Here is a 17,181-nt window from a genome sequence, read left to right as displayed (position 1 = left end):
TCTGCTGGGACACAGATACGACCAAGCTTGAGTGGTGTGTTTTGTTCATTAAAGCATGCTTCTAATTTAAAATGTTATTCTGATACTTCCTCATGCATTGGTGCAAATAGAAAATATGGTTCAAATTTACAGCTTCAATAGGAACTTACAAGGCAATTCTCCAAAAGCAATTTTCATAAATAGTTGTATTTTTATGCTACCATTATTGCATATTTCATAATGAAACTTCAAATATATTTATCTAGACATGTAATCTCCCTCGACAGAGTAAATATAGACTGCACACATATACACATGCAAAAAACACTATATTGGAAAAAGATAAGTAAGTTGGCAAAGTCAAGGAATACTAAGCTAGGAAATGCCAGAATTTAGGAACTTATAAGCTCCTATCACTTGAAATTATTCCAGAAGTTTTATATGAGCTACAATATTGATCTAATAATGTATTCCTACTTCACCTTATTGCAAGTATATTGCAATTTTTTTTCATGATAAAAAACGTGTTCCTGCTTTAAGCATATTTTCTACAGTATATATTAAGGTTTTGTTTTTCTACAGAATATAAAGTTGCTGTTAGTTGATATGATCATTAACAGATTGGTATGACAACGTGATCTGTCCTGATATCTGTCTAATTGCACATGGCAACAATTCCTGCATCAACTTATTAATATTAATAAACTATAAAATAAACTATAAAATGAACTATAAAGATTTCAGTCTAATTTATTGCTGCATTATTATTTCAGTATTCTATGTGTTCTAATACCAACTAGCTTCTTCTGAAAATAACTTTTTCTTATGCTTTACTAACAGCAAAAACAGAATGAGCTATTTGAACCATTATATCAGTTCTTTTTCAATTTTAGTGTACCAGAAAAACTATATACCAACTAATTTCATAGGAAAAACAGAACTGAACTTTTTATATTAAAGCCAATTTTTCTACTGTCATCAAAACCCCTGATTCAACAGGTTCCAGAGGGTCTACTCCATTGCACTAAAACCCTGTTCCGCATTCAAGAAACAAATCCTACTGCATTCCTACTGTATTGAAAACAGAAAGATGATCTTACTTCCAATTAATTCAATAAAAAAGTTGTCAAAGGGTTAACTGAAAACCAGGAGTATCCATGATATAGCTACATAGGAGCACCTTCTACATACCATGGTATGTGCTGTACTACTCAAAATAAATGGGAAAAAAGCAAAGGTGCTTTCATGAGAAAATATTGTGCACAATATCTCATCTTTAAGAAATTACATCCTCAGATCAAAAACCCTCTCATGTCACAATCCAAGTGGACAAATACTCAAAGAGTTGCACGACTGCCAGTGAGAGCAATACCTGACTCCCAGTTTGTCTAAGCTGCTACAAGCCACACATAGAAAGCTACACACTATATTTTCAAAGAGTACCTGGTATGCCTTGTCCTTAGTATATTTACTTAGGGCATCTTTTGTACATGAATTATCTTCTTGATGATGATGACAACCTTCACTCAGCCTTGTTTCCACAGCAGTTCTGCTTTCCAGGCCAAATAGAGATGGCCAACATATGCACTAATTACTGTAGATGCACAGATGACTGTCTAAGCCATCATGAAGAGTAACCTACATTCCAAACACAATAAAACTTTCACAAAAGTCCTGAAATCAGGCTTTTAACTCTGTATTTACTAGAGATCCCCAAAATTCTCTTGACTTTCAAAATTTTCACTATTTTCTCAGTTTATCAGAAGTTGACAGAACTGCTTGTTGCTCTGTGTGAGCAGCAGTTGAGAGGCGAGTATCATATTTGGAAATCTTTCTTTGAATTTCAGTGGTGAAGTCTAATGTCTGGAGAATAAAGCAATTTATTTCAAAACATCCATGTTACATGAAGCATCCGACACCAATAAATACATAATATATCACTCTCCAGAGGTCACAAAGCATTTAATTTGAAAGAGATAGTTTATAAAGTTTATATGTAAGTAGCATTACCCTTTCAGGAAAGTATCAAGGCTTTTGAAATTTTAATTAGGAAGTTCCTAGAATCAAACCTGCCAACTCTATTACTGTACTTATATGAAGATACTTTACTGATGCACTGAAAGGCTGTAAAACATAATAGTAAAGAGCTGGTCATAAAAGAAATTGATGATTATGGATTATACAGAAGTTACCTTTTGAAGTGAAATGGTAACTGCAATATGAAATTATTTTGTTGCACATGTAAGTGTTGCAAAGTAAACAACCAAGTAAAAATACCTAGTATTTGTGGCAGAGATGACAGAATGGTAGGACTGAGATTAGGCAAAAGATCTGAGACAGTGAGAAAGACATCATCAGTTCACCTGTGTCTTGCAAAGCATTTGCTTCAGATCTGTTTGCACAGCTCCTTCATCTTGCTTGTGTGGACACTCTTACTGAGCTCACCAGCACCAGGGTTTGCAGAGAGCCCTGACTTTCTTACTCCAAGGAGCAAGAAAGTCAGGGCTCTCTCTTTTGCAAATGACTAAATTCTGAAGCATGGGATACATGGCATCACACTTCAACAGCAGTTGAGGACAAGTTCCAAATTGCATAACTTCTCTTGTACTGTCAGTGAAGTAACCTAAAGTTAAGGTAGTCTTCCCTTAACTGGCCTTAAATAACACTTAGGGCTGAAAAATATGGCCTGAACCTCCAACAAGAGGTATGCAGACTGCCTGCACCAGTGCTACCTGCCTTTAAACAAATAAGCTGCCCCTCACACCATAACTTTCTGAAGGAAAGTCTTCTACAAACTCTTTCACATTAAAAAATCCCAGGAAACCAAAGTGTTGAAAGCAGTTCCCTGGTTCTAGCAGAGAGATGGACATTGTCTCTGCCAAGCATGTTGTGCAGCATGGAGGAGCTCCTGTTTGTCCTGTGGGACAGTCACAGCTCTCAGTACAGCTCTCTGGGGGATCTGGGTATCTCACCAAGTTGTTCCAAAGGGCTCCCAGTTTTCCTAGAGGCTGCCCAGGGTTTGGAAATATCAAGTTCAGAGGCTCTGAGTACCCCACTGACATGAGAAACTTGCTACTCAAATGTGTGAATCAAGTAAATTGAGCACAAACAATCAAATTCTAAACATATAAAAACAATAAATCAGGCAGACATCAATAGCAACAAAATTTAACATTTCCTGTCAATTAATGAGGCAATAGTCAGTTGCATTAATTTGAAGAAAATTTAAAATCAAGTTCTCCTAAATGTAATAAAATTTAACACGTGCTTAAACATAAAATCCCTGAAATGAGCAATTGTTTTCTTGCAGGTTTATGTAATTTTTATTTATTCATGTATTAAGTAGCATGTTTGCATCTGACCTATAGTATTTAGATTTTTTTTCTAAATGTCTTTTTAGGATATAAAATTTATTTCAGCCTTTTGGACCCAATTGCTCTGCTCTGGACCTGTTCCACCAGCATCTGTAATAAATGCTACTCCATCTAGAATATTTTGAAATCTAACACCTTTCTTTACTCAATTTCTTTAACTGATCATAGTATCTAAAAAGGACTTAGGAATGCTTAGTATTTTGTATTTAAAGAATTAAGTCTTCAAATTTACGGCTGGGTCTTGTTTTGTATCAACTCAGTAGCTGACCTTTGCCTTTTTTGTATCAGGCAGATAGGTATAGGGGAGGCACAGGACCAATTTAAGCTCTAGATTTAGGAAATACTTTCTTAGGAAGACCAGTTACTGAACCTACCCTTTCTATTAACATTCTGAAAGCCACCTTGTGAGATGTAAGGGATTCCTGGTGGGAACAGCTGAGAGGCAGCAAGTACCTGTAAGGACAGAAAAGAGGCTTAGCCAAAGTGTCCTTTTAGTCCTCCATCTTCACAGTTGCCAACCTCTCAGCTGGGAAGAAAGTCACAGCACTGGGACCAAGGCAAGAGCCAGACCAGCACTGAGTCATGGGGTCCCTGCATCTTTTCTGACAACCACTCTGCACAGGAAAATATCAGATAGCATTCTTTCTTCTGGTGGGAATATTTGAACTACAAAGCTGAATAATACACTTCAAAATCCAAACTAAATGAAAGGATAGGAACAGTTTTTAATTTATACTCTCTCTAAGAGCATAAGGAGTAAAAAGGACCCCTAGAAGAAAGCTTTGAAGGAAGAGGAGGTAAAAAAGCAGCAAATAAAAATCAGTAGAAAGTTTTGGATCCAGATGAATAAAATTAAAACACAGTCATGTGCAAACTGAGTTAAAGGGTTCAAGTTGGGTATAAGCAACAAGAAATCTATGCTTTGTCTTGCTCCTGAACTATTAAACCACTTCATTCTTTCACAGTCAAAGATGTAAGACTACTAGGAGGAAAATAATCCTACTTCAAGAACCACTTACATGAATTGTGCCATTACATTTTGTGAGAAGATGAGTATATTTTCTTGTTTGAAACACTTTAATTGTGGTTTCATTCTTTAAGAAAAAAAAATTGTGAAATAAGGTGGTGATGAAAGCTAAAGTAGAGAGGGAGTGAAGCCTAAGCTAGAGGGGAAGGTAAGGAAGAGTGGGGATTGAAAACATCCCCATTGTCTGGAGCCTTAGTTGAATCACTGGGATTTTTTTCTCCATTTTTATTTCTGCCCCTCCTCTTTCTACTCCTCTCCCCTCTTCCATCCCTCTCCTATTGCTTCCTTTTCGTTCATCCTTCTGAGCTGTGCTGACGCCAGGTGAAAGGTCCAGAGCAGGAGGAAAGGTCCAAGTCTGAAATAAAAAAAAATTACAAATAAAAGATAAAAAAGACCCAGAAATTCAAATGAACACACCCAACATTTGAAAATACGCTTTTCTCTGTCAAGGCAGATCAGTGTGACACAGGTCTCTACAGCTGGGTTGACTTTGATCTTAAAAGACCTGAGAGTGTAAAGCAGCCACTCCTCTCTGGATTATGATGAGTATTTACAACATTCATTAATATTTGTGACCAAGAATCATGAATTTCTGAACCCATTTTTAAATTTCTGAGATGAAATGTCACACTATATATGACATTAACTTGCACAACAAATTTATTTCCTTAAACTGAACTGCAATTATTTTCCTTGTAATCTTGCCTTTCTAAAGCCTGTCTCCAAATGATCCTCAGTCAAGTGCCTAGACTCACCCAGAGCAGCAGGCAGAGAGAGACCAGAGACACTGAATTTGTGTTTGGTTTATGTGCCTTACACTCACTGAGAAATTCAGTTGGGCCTATCTGTGTTCTGACAGTCTATGGTCGTGAGATCTTTCTATTCCTGAGACAACACTGTGCTTCTAACTCTGAGCAGAGACACAAGAGTGAAAAAGGAAATGTTATGGTGCATAAATGAAAGCAGGAAAAGAGGCAAAAACTTCATGAAGTCAGCAAAGGGTTTTAGCCCTGCAAATCTGTACATCTGTTTTATGTGAACATTGCTCAGACAATGCATTTTTGAGGGACAGTACAAAAACCTAGGTTTGAAATATAAATAGAATATGAAGAACAAAGACCAAGAGGTGATGAAGTGTGTAACGTGACACGGTAGCTGCAACTAACAGTTTACAGCCCCCAGAGAATATTACTGTGCTGATTTGAAGCAGTTACTTCAAAGTGCTGAGAACTCCAACTTTTTAACTTCCCTTCTCAATTCTGAATTGTCCATAAGATTTCTGAGTCTGTGCAAACCATTATATTATAGCTGTTAGTGCTTACAGCTGCAGCTTACTTTATCATGGTAGTAATACCGTGGTATTTGGGCAATTAACTCTCACTATGCTGAGTTTTGTGCTTACTCCTATAACACCAAATGGTTCATTTCTAATTTGGATTCAGCTTTAGTTTGGTTTCATACTATGCTGTCAGTGAGAAACATGGCCTGCGTGAGCAGTTTAATGATGTCTGCACAGGCACCCAGCTAGTGCCAGGCGAAGAAGCAGACAAACCCATGGTGGAAACATGCACACTACTTTCATATATTTCAGTACCTGTAGAAAATCTTAAAGAAAGCCCAAATATATATTGAATAAAATAGCTGAATTCATAATTTGTGGGAAAAGAGAATGATGTCACAACATATTGTGTAGTGTCACAAATCGGCCGTTGCTCGGCATCATGCTACACACAACGACTCAGGACAGATCTGAAGCAAGGCACTGAAGTAAACTGTATAGAAGAGCTGATTTTACTGATATTAACAGTCTTATAAAATTCCAGTCTTCTCTAAAAAATCACCTGAGACAGGGAAAACTAAAATCCATCTGGTATTAAAAAGTACAGGTTTTACTGTATGTACATGAAGATACCAGCAGCATGCTATCAGTAACAAAATATTTCCCCTACATTGCCTGGATGACCTCAGCTCACAAACTAAAAAAGCCTTTTATAGTTTCAAGATCCAACTTCAGAGATATCAAATCCAGATCTTCTACTGTTGATGTACCAATTATTTTTTAAATATATCCTACAATGACAGTACAATTAGCTGATTCCATTGCCACCCACATCCTTGTTCTTTTCCAATCATTTTCTAAGGTTTTCAAATGAGGTCCATGATTGTACCCAACAGTTTAAGTCCCTGGGTTTTAGAATAGGACTCTGCAAGGAGAATTCACTGAAGGATCAATTGTGGTTGGATCACATTATAAAAACACAGAAAACTGGCTGAAGGGGTACAAAAAAGATGCAAAATCTTGGTCCTATCAGACAACCCTAGGAATTTTGTCATAGCCTAGAATTGATTCAAAATATTTAAAAACACATTTGTATGCCTGTGAAAACAATTGCTGGAGAAGTTGAAAAAAATTCAAGTAAAATCTTAAAGTCATGAAGATTCTAGTGGCCAAAAATATTTTTTTAACCAAATATTTCATTGCAAATTTAGGATTTGAAGTGGAGGGCTGGGGAGCATCCAATTCGTCTCCTTTAACTTTATCCATCAAAAAGTTGGGAATCTGTTTTAAATGGGCCATCCAGGTGCTCTCTCATCAGTGCAAAGAGAGAGGTGTTTTAGGAAGGCTGTTCATCTCAGCTGTCCATAGATGCCTCTGTTGGGATGTAATCTGTAATTCTCTGCAGGAAGAGAATATTTATCTCCCTTGACTACAAAGCCTTGAGCTACTGTGTTAGACTTCAATGAGTAACTTTAAGATGGCTAAAATGATGACTAGCTTAGTTCTAAAAACCTATTTTTTAAACAACAAGGTTAAGTGAGATGAATAGAGCCTTTTGTGTGAACCACTTCATCAAAAATCCACAGGGAAAAAAAAAAGGTTTGACATGAAATTTTGACCAGCGTATGTATCACTGATTTTAGTAGTACCAGGCCCTAATTCTGCACCTTTCTATTTCTACAGCACCTACTGGAACAGGGCACATGCAGACAAATGGTAATCCAGCATGCTTTTCTCATAAAATAATAAACAATAAAAATAGTATCAATGTCTTGATAAACTACCCCTGTAAAGCAAAAGTGGCATAAATGCAGTTTCTCTTTTCATTATTCATAGTGTACATTAATTGTCTACAGCTTACAAATGCCCAAGTAGAAGATGGTAACCTCTCCAGAGCCAGTCTTGTAACTGCGTCATTTAAAGAACTCCCATTTAACTGGAAGTTGTATAGGCAGGAGGAAAACTTAATTTCATCCTTTTTCTTCAGTTTGGGAAAAAGAAAACAAAGTGGATGTGAATTTATGCAGTAAAGAGCACATTAGAAAACTGACCTACTGTGCAATACCTCAAGTGTTGGGTTTCATTCTGTGAAATCAGTGGCAAATTCAAGATGAGAAGGGGTAGCATGTATATGTGTGTGTGTGTGTGTGTGTGTGTGTGTGTGTGTGTGTGTGTGTGTGTGTGTGTGTGTGTGTCCTACTTAGAAAACAGTAGCATTATTCCCTTTTAAAGGTACCCAAAGAGGAACTTTTGTTTTAATTATACCTTCAGGGGGCCTGTTTCATAGACACTGCATGACAGTTTGCACAGCACATTTTTAAATCTTATATTACTCCTATTCTAATATTTATTGTGTGAAGGATCACGTGATAAAATAGTGTAACTAGAATGAAATATCTTTTATAAACAGTAACTTGCATTACAGATCAAGCTCAGAAGCATGTTGCTGCAACTACCAAATGCTCAGGGTTTCATTGTAAAAGTCAGTGAGTTACTACTGTAATTCCCTGTGCCCACAAGAAGAGTTTTTAGCATGCAATAAGCCTAGAGTGCAGGCCTGGTGTGCAAAAATTCACCAGGGTATCTTTGTTCCTTTCATTTGTATTGCTCTAAAAAAGAACATGTCTAGGATAGTGTAAACGTTTTAGTGCTTTTGCACTCCATTATAACACAAAACAGAAAGGAAAAGTAGCATTGTCAACACCATGCAGATATAATTCCTTGAGACAGAAACTCCAATTCTTCAGTCTAAAAATACTGCATGCAAGGTACACATGTGCAGTGCCTCCTACAAATTGTAAAGTTACCCTGATTTAACAAGATGTGTCAAATCTCTTTGACAATAGGTCCTGTTCACCTACTATGCAAAACTGAGCAGAAACAGAGACTCCTTTTTACTGAATGAACTCTACTGATGTGATGCTTTCCTAAAGGACAAATTTAGCCTCATTTCAATCACATATCCCCTTTCTGTTGATCCTGAACACCACAAAGGACATGACTGACTCAAGGGAGGACCTTGAAGAAGGCAACCAACATGACAGAACAGGTGAAAAAAAGGCTGCTGATGTGGAGCACAGTGGGAAGACAGGGACCTGACTTTAACCAGGTTGTTCAATAATCACCGATGTTCAAGAGTTATCATTACGGTATTCTTTAGGGTCTTTTGTTTTTAAAATAATTATAATAATGGCCTGTACTGCCTTTGTCTGTCCAAAGGACTACAAGCAGTTCTCAGAGGACCATAAAATTAACTCTAGAAAGCATGAGCTGTTTCCAGAGCTCCACCTTGACTTGGTTGCTCAGAGACTGCACATTAGTAAAGGCAATAATCACTGGCATCAGGAGAAGGCTACCTGGGAAGGACCACTGCTGTAAACCCAGTTTAATCAGACCTTTGGGTATTATAGGAGAAAGACTTTTGAGCATGCAAAGAAAAAATAAAGAGTCTAGAGAGTGTCATGCATATTCCACCACATTTATACCCACTGTTGGTCATCACTCATAAGAAATCCACCTCTGCTTCTTCAAACCTCTGCCAGTCAAGTCAGATAGAAATTATTCTGCTTACTACTATAACTGCATCAGAGAAAACAAAACAAAAGAAAACAAAAAACAACCTCCTGAACCAGAAATGCAACTGCAGAATGGTTGAGCCCCAACACCCTGGCAGGCCAGCCAGGAAAAAAGGAGCCAGGAGACACACAGTGATGTTCCAGAGAGGCAACTTATGAACTCTAGCTTTTGTCAAGAGGCAGCAGATAACACAGGTCTGTACAATTCCAAAACCAAGAAAGTTAAACTCTTAGTTACTAAACAAAGGTTAAGCCCTAAAGGATAATCAACATAAGATTTTTGTTAATTCTCTATGACATTAAAACATCTTTAAAAATCTCTCTGTGATTCCGTCTATTCATCTACATACCTATATTTTTATTCCAAAATACAGCAAAGATAAAAACATGTTATTTTATTCACACTAAGCAACCTGAAATTTACTTAGTAATTTGAAGGTCTACTTGATTATTTTTTTAAATTGTTGGCAGATGATTCATTGAGATGAAAAGTCACACTTCATTGTGCAAAAATAAACTTTCTCAGAAATACTGCCAAAGCTACAGTACGAATGCTTTTGAAAGATTAAATACATTAAAGAGATTAGAGTGTCATTTTGAAATAGAAAAAGAAATGGGGGAAAAGGTACAAATTATTCTAATGTTGGTATGTGTGAAACAATAATCTTCAGGCCATTTTACTCCTGTAATTGTTTAAAGATCATAAAAATAGGATTGGTACCTTCACAAAGGTTAAAATGTTGCATTTTAATCCTTACAGCACTTAAAATCAGCATTTTATTTTCTTCTGTCAGTCTGGATCTGGGTTCAAGGGAGCTACAAACTGGATAACTATGTAGACAGTGTCCCAGATTACATAATTTTTTATCAGGAAATACTCAACTTTACCCTTCTGTTCAGATATTCTGTAGGTACTTAAAACATACAGGATTTGGCTTCAGAATTTGACAGAGCACCATGTCCTCTAAGACCAGGGGAAGCTAAAACGTTCATCTGAGGGCAGACCTATCAGTCTTTGTAATCCTACAATTTAAACACTATTCAGCTTTTTTATCTTTTTATCTTTTAAAACCCAAAATGTAGAGAAGGAAGAAAATAGGAAAAAATACACTATAAAGAGAAACCAACTGCCATAGAACAATGCTTTAGAAGACTAGAGAACTAAGATATAAGTAACCTGCAAAGACTCTAATAAGGTAAAAAATTTAAAGAACACTGTGGCCAACTTTCACATTCATTCCTGATAAAAGATACAGTATTGTGATACACTATTGCCTCACACCTGCTCACATTCCCTTCCCCGGTATGAATACAAATTACTAAGACGATATTTAGAAAACTCTTGAGAGTTTAAAAACCAGAGTGTGGCAGAAGAAATATGCAAGAGTTCTTTCCTGTTGCACTGCAACCAAAGAAATTCAGGTTGGTCAGGCAGAGTGAAGGGAGGTCCACCTGGTGCAAACCCCGTTCCACCAGAAGGCATGGCTGTGTGTGTGGCTTCAGGTGGAAATCTTTGGGCTGATGTGACAGCCAGAAATCAGACTGCCATAATTTCAGCTGAAAGCACAACAGATCAGTCTGGGCAGAAGAGGATTTGAATGCAGCTTCTCTGTTTCTGCTGCAGCATGATGTTGGGCAGAGCCAGTCTCAAGATCCCCTCCCAGCACCAGTCACACTTTTGGAAACCTCTCCCAGTTAAGCCCAGAAATCATGAGGGAAAAGGAGCTGCAATTGCTCTCTAAAAATATAATGTACTCTGAAGAGCAAAGACATGGAGAAAGAGCCTTGCTTTAAGGTCAGCGGTTGCACAAAAACAAAAAAAAAACAAAAAAAAAAAACAAAAAAAAAAAAAAAAAAGAATAAACTGTCTGAAAATAAACTTAGGACACAAATTCTGTTTCTAATACCATGAAAAATGAGGCTCTGCCCCGCCTTCAAGAGGTGGAGTGAGAGTGATACCCCAGTTAAATTTAAAGCAGAGTTGTTTTAATCTGAACAGAGAAGGATCAGCCTAGTACCACAGCAAACAGACTTCACGACTCCACAGGCCACTCCAGTTCCATCTACCATTTTGAAAAATGTAAAAAGTCTTTTTTTACCAGTTCAGGCCACTACAGCAGATAAAACCACATATTCATGAGTCAGCACACTGAATGCTACACTGTTTCTCATTTCTGTTCCCCTGTTCTTTTTTATTTGCAAGTAAATACTGATAGTAATAGTTATGGAAGAAGAAAAGTAAAACTACTTTCCAAAGATTTCAGTTTACAACCCTTTATAAAGGTATCTTAAATCCCTATACTGTCCTGAATACCAAAACAGATGTAAAGAAAAATAGAAGATGTCATTTCAGTCTAGACACCCATTACTTTCAGGAGCTAGGGCAGTATGACTATATCCCATGCTATATAAGGAATATAATGATATCACCACTTGTAGATACAAAGCTGCAATTTGCAGGCAAAATTTTTATTCATCTCAAAAGCACAAAAGGACAATTGTCTTTGACACTAACTATGGCTTTCTAAAACATTAGTCACAGCATAACTATAGAAGCACCAAGGCAAAACCCATTCCACCAACCCAAAACTTGCTCTGCCCACATACTGCACAGAGGTAGAAAGATCCTCTTTCAAAACTGGCTCCTTTATTCCTATTTTAAGGTCCCAAGGCTGTTTGATATATATGAACTCCTACAACCTCAGAATGCTGCAAATGAAGTGCATGTATGTTAATTACCATACTGCTCAGACAACAGGTGCTTTGTGGATGAAATCTGGCGCTAAATAGAAAGTTTTAGGAATGCACTTTCTCAGACTTTGAAATAAGACTAGGTGAGCAGGATTAGCTCTTCACTCAGCAACTATCTGTACAAAATTACTCACACAACACACCTGCAATATTAAAAGAAAGGACAAAAGGATCATTCTGGAAACTGTTAGCCTAGTTACTTTATTTCAGTGCTTTAGCAGTATCACAATATTTTGCTTACTGGGAGTTGCAACTAATTTAAAGAAAACGCTTCATTTAAATATAAGGAGGGATGGAAATAAATAGAGGGGTGGAGAATAAAGTTTCAATCTCTCTTGTTTTTAATGGCTTGTTTTAAATTAAATCATGAAAGAATTAACAGGCTGAGTCTTCTTAAAATGTGGAGTAATGACCCAACAGATCGTAACTATTTTACAAAAGTCATCATAATCTATCATGGAAATATCTCAACTGGTTTTTAGACACATGAATTATTGACCCTGTTAGGCTGCCAAAAGTATTTTGATATGCCAGAGCAGAATTCATGCATAAATATGTGCAAAATATTTTTATTACAGTAAAGCTGGAAAAAGCCAGTGTAAATACATAATAGTTATGTTTCTGCAAAGATAAATGAATTTATTTATTTTTTAACATGACTAATTGCATGATGTGTACACTTCTTACACTTCTAATTTAAAGGAAGCTGTTACATTGCAAGAATTTAAACATAACCATTAGAAGCCTCAAATTTCCAAATGCATTTATAATTCTCTGAATTATACTTGCTTATAGGAAAGTGACAAAAGAAATATACTCCCTGTAACTTTAGTTTCCACATCTGAATACACAGCATATCTTTATAGTCAGTTTTAGATTCTTAAATGTTCTTTATATCAAATACAGCAAGCAATCCCATCACAATAAAGTAAACAACAGAAAACATCACAGAACATTCAGCACTTGAACTTTACCATAATATTACATCATATTTCTCTCCCGAGGGAAATAAATTAGTAAATAAATAAACAAACCCCAAACAAATATACCCTGTCATCTGGAAAAAATCTTTCCAAATTGTGTTTTACAGAACCAATATCCGGTCTGTACATCAGGGGCAACCTCTGTTAAGCATTTAAGCGCTCTCAGTGAAAAGTAACAGTTTCTCCTCCAATCCTGAACTCTCAGAAACCATCACGGAAAGTAACAATTTCCCATTCCCTGTCAGCCAGTGGTACTATTAATCATCAAACAAAAATGAAACACCTTCAAGCAAATATCAGCTTCTGATTAATCTCCATCCCAATGAATTAGACTCGTAAGAGGCAACCTGCTGCCTTGTTTACGCCTTTTTAATATGAGGAGCAGAAGTTGGATATAAGGGTTTTCTGCCCTTAGGGCTACAAAATATGCCTCATGTGGCAGCGAGCCAGCTCTCCGAGGGAGCCTCCTTTGCTGTTCCACAGCTATTTTCTAATGGGTAGATTTAAACAGACACACAAAAACACACGAGTCACCACAATACATGGCCGGAGCTATTGTTTTTGTCTAAAGTCCTGAGAGCATCTGTGCTCGTAATGAGAATCTCAAGGTTCCATCGGTTTGGGCTTTACTTTTGGCTGTTTTGTTTATTTGTTGGTTTTTGTTTTTTTTTAAATGCAACGAGGAGAGGAGGGTGTCTGGATTTTTTTTTTCCCAGCTGACTTCTCCTCTATACAGCACAGCACATAAAACACCTCTCTTCAGCTTTCACTGACCTAGGCTCAATTAGTGCAACATTTTGCACACATCCAAGCAATCACAAGGCAGAGATATTTAGTCCAGTCCTCATGTGTATTGCACAGACACGTTTAGAAAGGGATGGAAGGAGATTTCTTTAAAAAAAAAAAAAAAATCTCACAATGTAATTTACACAGTGTGGAAACGCCTACAAGGAGATGAAGTACCTGCACTGGGGAGATGTTCAGTTGTTCACTTCATCTTCCGTTGACAAGGAAACCAAACCGCACTTCATTCTCCAGGAAAACCTTCCACTGCCATCATTTGAAAATGTATTTATTTGTATATATGTATATATCTATCATCATCATCATCATCATGATAACAATAACCATCATAAAACACTGCTGGCAAAAGAATAAAAAGTGAAGGTGCAAAATGTGCAAAAGTAAGGATCATCTCTTTGGCTTTCTGTTTTGCTTTGTTATCTTTTAGGGAGGAAAAAAAGTATTTAAAAATGATGACTGCAACATGCTGCAAGAAAAGTTTCACATTATAAACAGGCATCAAAAACTGAAGAAGAGGAAAACCAAAAAACCCTGCTGGTTGCACTGTTAAAAAAAAAAAAGAAAAAGAAAAAGAAACAGTAACAAAAATAATAAAATTAACATCTTGCTCTGTGGCTTCCACCAGTATTGCAAGATTACAAACTCTGAGTAAACACTGCTGTAAAATGCATTTGCAATTCCCATCTCTTTAAGGAAAAAAAAAAAAAGCCCTTAAAAAAACACCCAAAAATAAAAATAAAACAACACCAGAAAAAAATCCTCTGCAAAAAGAGTTAGAAACATGCCTTTTCTCTTATATTTTAAAAAATAAGCATCATATTTCACATCGCTTTTCCGTGCCACCACAAAACCAGTTGCATATATAGATATATAGCTACTAAATGTATATCAGTTGTTGCTGGACTGGCAAGTCTGTGTTATTAATATTATCATTTTTCATTCCCAGTGACTCCCGGCCCCAGCAGCACCTTTTGCTCACAGTTTAGTAACCATCGCATGCTAGGAAAAAAAAAACTTGTCATCAGCAAAAGATCAAATCCATTTAAACAATAATCAAAGAGGAAGAAAAAAAAAAAAGAAGAAAAAAAAAGAAAACAAAAAAAAAACAAAAGGAAGAAAAAAAAAACAGGACAAAAAAGGAGGACAAGAATGTCAGCAGAAAGGTACTCACCGAGCGGGAGTAAAAGGGAGGAATAAAAATGAGAGTTACTATAAAATACAGTATGGCGGTGGAAGAAGGAATGAGGCGCTTTTTTTTTCTCTCCTCTCTAGTCTCTGCCTCCGGCAACCGCCACGTGATCCGAAGCCGGGCGGACTCGCAGCCGGGAGGGCGCAGCGGCAGCGCCGGGCGCGGACCCAGCCCGAGCCCAGCCCGCTCCGCTCCGCGCCCGCCGCAGCCGCCCGGCTTCGCCGCCGCCCAGCGCTCCGCTCCGCGCCGCCGCTGCCCTCGGCAGGTGCCGCTCGCCCCCGCGCTCAGACGCGCTCCGCTCCGCTCCCTCGCTGCCGCCGAGCGCGGGCACGCAGCCGGCCGCGCGGGCGGGGTGCGGAGGCGGGCGCGTCCTGCGCGGCAGCGCAACTTGCTCGCCGGCGTAGCGCGAAGTTATCGCCTGACACCGCCCGCCCGCCTGTTGCCCTCCGGCCGCGGCGCCGCCGGCCCCGCCGCTGCAGTGTCGCTCGCCCCCGGGAGTGGGGTCGGCGGCGGGCGGAGCGGAGCACCGGGGTTTACCCGGGCGAGGGGTGAGGTGCCCCCGGCCGCGGCCCCGGTGCAGCACCGGGCTCCGAGGCGTGAGCGCCCGGGTTACCCCTCCCGCCGATCCGGCGGGGGATGGGGGACTGCTCGCGGGGGGACCGCGTGTGCGCGCACGGAAGGGGTAGCCCGCCGCCCGGCTCGCCGTCTGCACGGGATGCCAGCCCTGATTCCTCCGTGTGTGCGGGGGTGCCCCTCCCGCAGCTTCGGCTCAGCGTGGGTGCGCGGAGCACCCCGGCAGGCAGACAAGGCAGGCGGGGGCATCCCCTGTTGTCACGCCAGCTCCAGGGCACCGCTGCTGCCGGTGCAACGTGGGGGGTTCCCCTGTGCCACTCCTGCTCGTGTGTGTGAGCAGCTCGGGGTGCTGCCGTGCCCAGCGCCGAGGATGCAGTCACTTTGAGCCCAGTCATGTCTGAGCAGCGCTGCTCCGGCTTCCTCCGGAGAGCGGTTCCCATGTGCAGCGGGGGCGAGGACAGGTACCGCGGGTCCCATCCTGCTTCTGTTACTGCTTCTGTTTCCGGGCCTCTGCCCAGCCGCACGGCTTCTCCCTCCTCCCGTCCTTCCAGCGGCAGGGCTGATGCTTCCCATCACAAAGTTACTAAGTGTTTTCGGAGGGGGCCATTCCCCGCTGGGTCCGCTCCCGAGGGCAGCCCGCAGGCGCAGGTAGCGTGGCTCAGGGCAGTGGGCTCCGGCCGCGCTGACCCCGGCTGTGCAGCCCCCTCGGCACCGCAGCCCGCAGCTGCCCGCAGTGGTGGAAGTGTTTAGGGTCGAGCCCCTCCGGACTCAGGTGCGGCCCTGGAGCAGCTCCGTGGCTATCCGGATGGCAGGTCTCTGCCTCCCTTTTCCTTTAACGTACCAAAAAGAAAAAAAAAAGAAATACACTGGAGAAGACTGTGTGCTACTGTTGCTGAGAGTTCCCTCAAGACGCTTGCTTTTCCCTTTTTAGCTCTCCTCGCATGTCTCCTTATTAACAAACGCAGCAGTCGCAGGGAGCGGCGGCTGGGGCTGAGAGCAGCTTTGCTCCAGCTGAAGCAAAGCATTGCCAGGCCACAACCCGCCGTCTCGGCTGTGTCCTCACTTCACTGGCTCCCAAAATGTTAACACCTAACAATCACACACAAACTTACTTATTTACTGCTTCAGCAGGACGAGGAAGAGCCACAAGAGATAAATGAGAGGGATAGAAGTGCACATCTCTGAACCAGGCACTGTGATGGAGCAGTCCAGCCAGTATTTTCCAATACTACTGTACTTCCTCCTCCTCTCCTCTTCTTCATGCACTTTTTTTTTTTCTTTTTTTTTCTTGGTGGGCTGTGTTTTTGGTTTTTTTTTTTTTTTTTTTTTTTTTTTTTTTTTTTTTTTTTTTTTTGTTGTTGTTTTGGTTTTTTTTAGAACACATCTCTTTTCATCCATGTCAGGAGGCAGGAGATACAGTCAGGCTATTACTCTACAAAAATTACTCTGACCAATCAGAGGATGCCTTGCCATATAAAAGACTGCTGAGGGCACCAGCCTGCTTTCTTCTCATCCTCACACGAAGATTTTTCCCTTGCCCTGACCATTTCTTTCTTTCTTTTCTGTCCTGTATCTCTTCCCCAGTGTTTCCAGAAAATGAAAAGAAATGCTCCCTTTCTTCTTTGCTCTCAACTTCTTTTATGAAGT

At 39.8% G+C, this 17,181-nt stretch overlaps 1 protein-coding gene across 1 annotated transcript in view; it reads right to left on the bottom strand.

Moving 5' to 3' along the window:
* Positions 1-15,036, bottom strand: part of RALYL (RALY RNA binding protein like) — a 364,189-nt gene extending 349,153 nt beyond the window's left edge. The window contains exon 1 of the mRNA XM_050970884.1: positions 14,944-15,036. The gene's annotated coding sequence lies outside the window, so the exon portion shown is untranslated. The remainder of the gene's footprint in view (positions 1-14,943) is intronic.
* Positions 15,037-17,181: the final 2,145 nt, after the last annotated feature.

The sequence above is a fragment of the Serinus canaria genome, chromosome 2, assembly GCF_022539315.1.
Source record: "Serinus canaria isolate serCan28SL12 chromosome 2, serCan2020, whole genome shotgun sequence".
NCBI lineage: Eukaryota > Metazoa > Chordata > Aves > Passeriformes > Fringillidae > Serinus > Serinus canaria.
The sequence above is the reverse complement of the archived record's forward strand: the minus strand, read 5'-3'. Positions and strand labels throughout refer to the sequence as shown.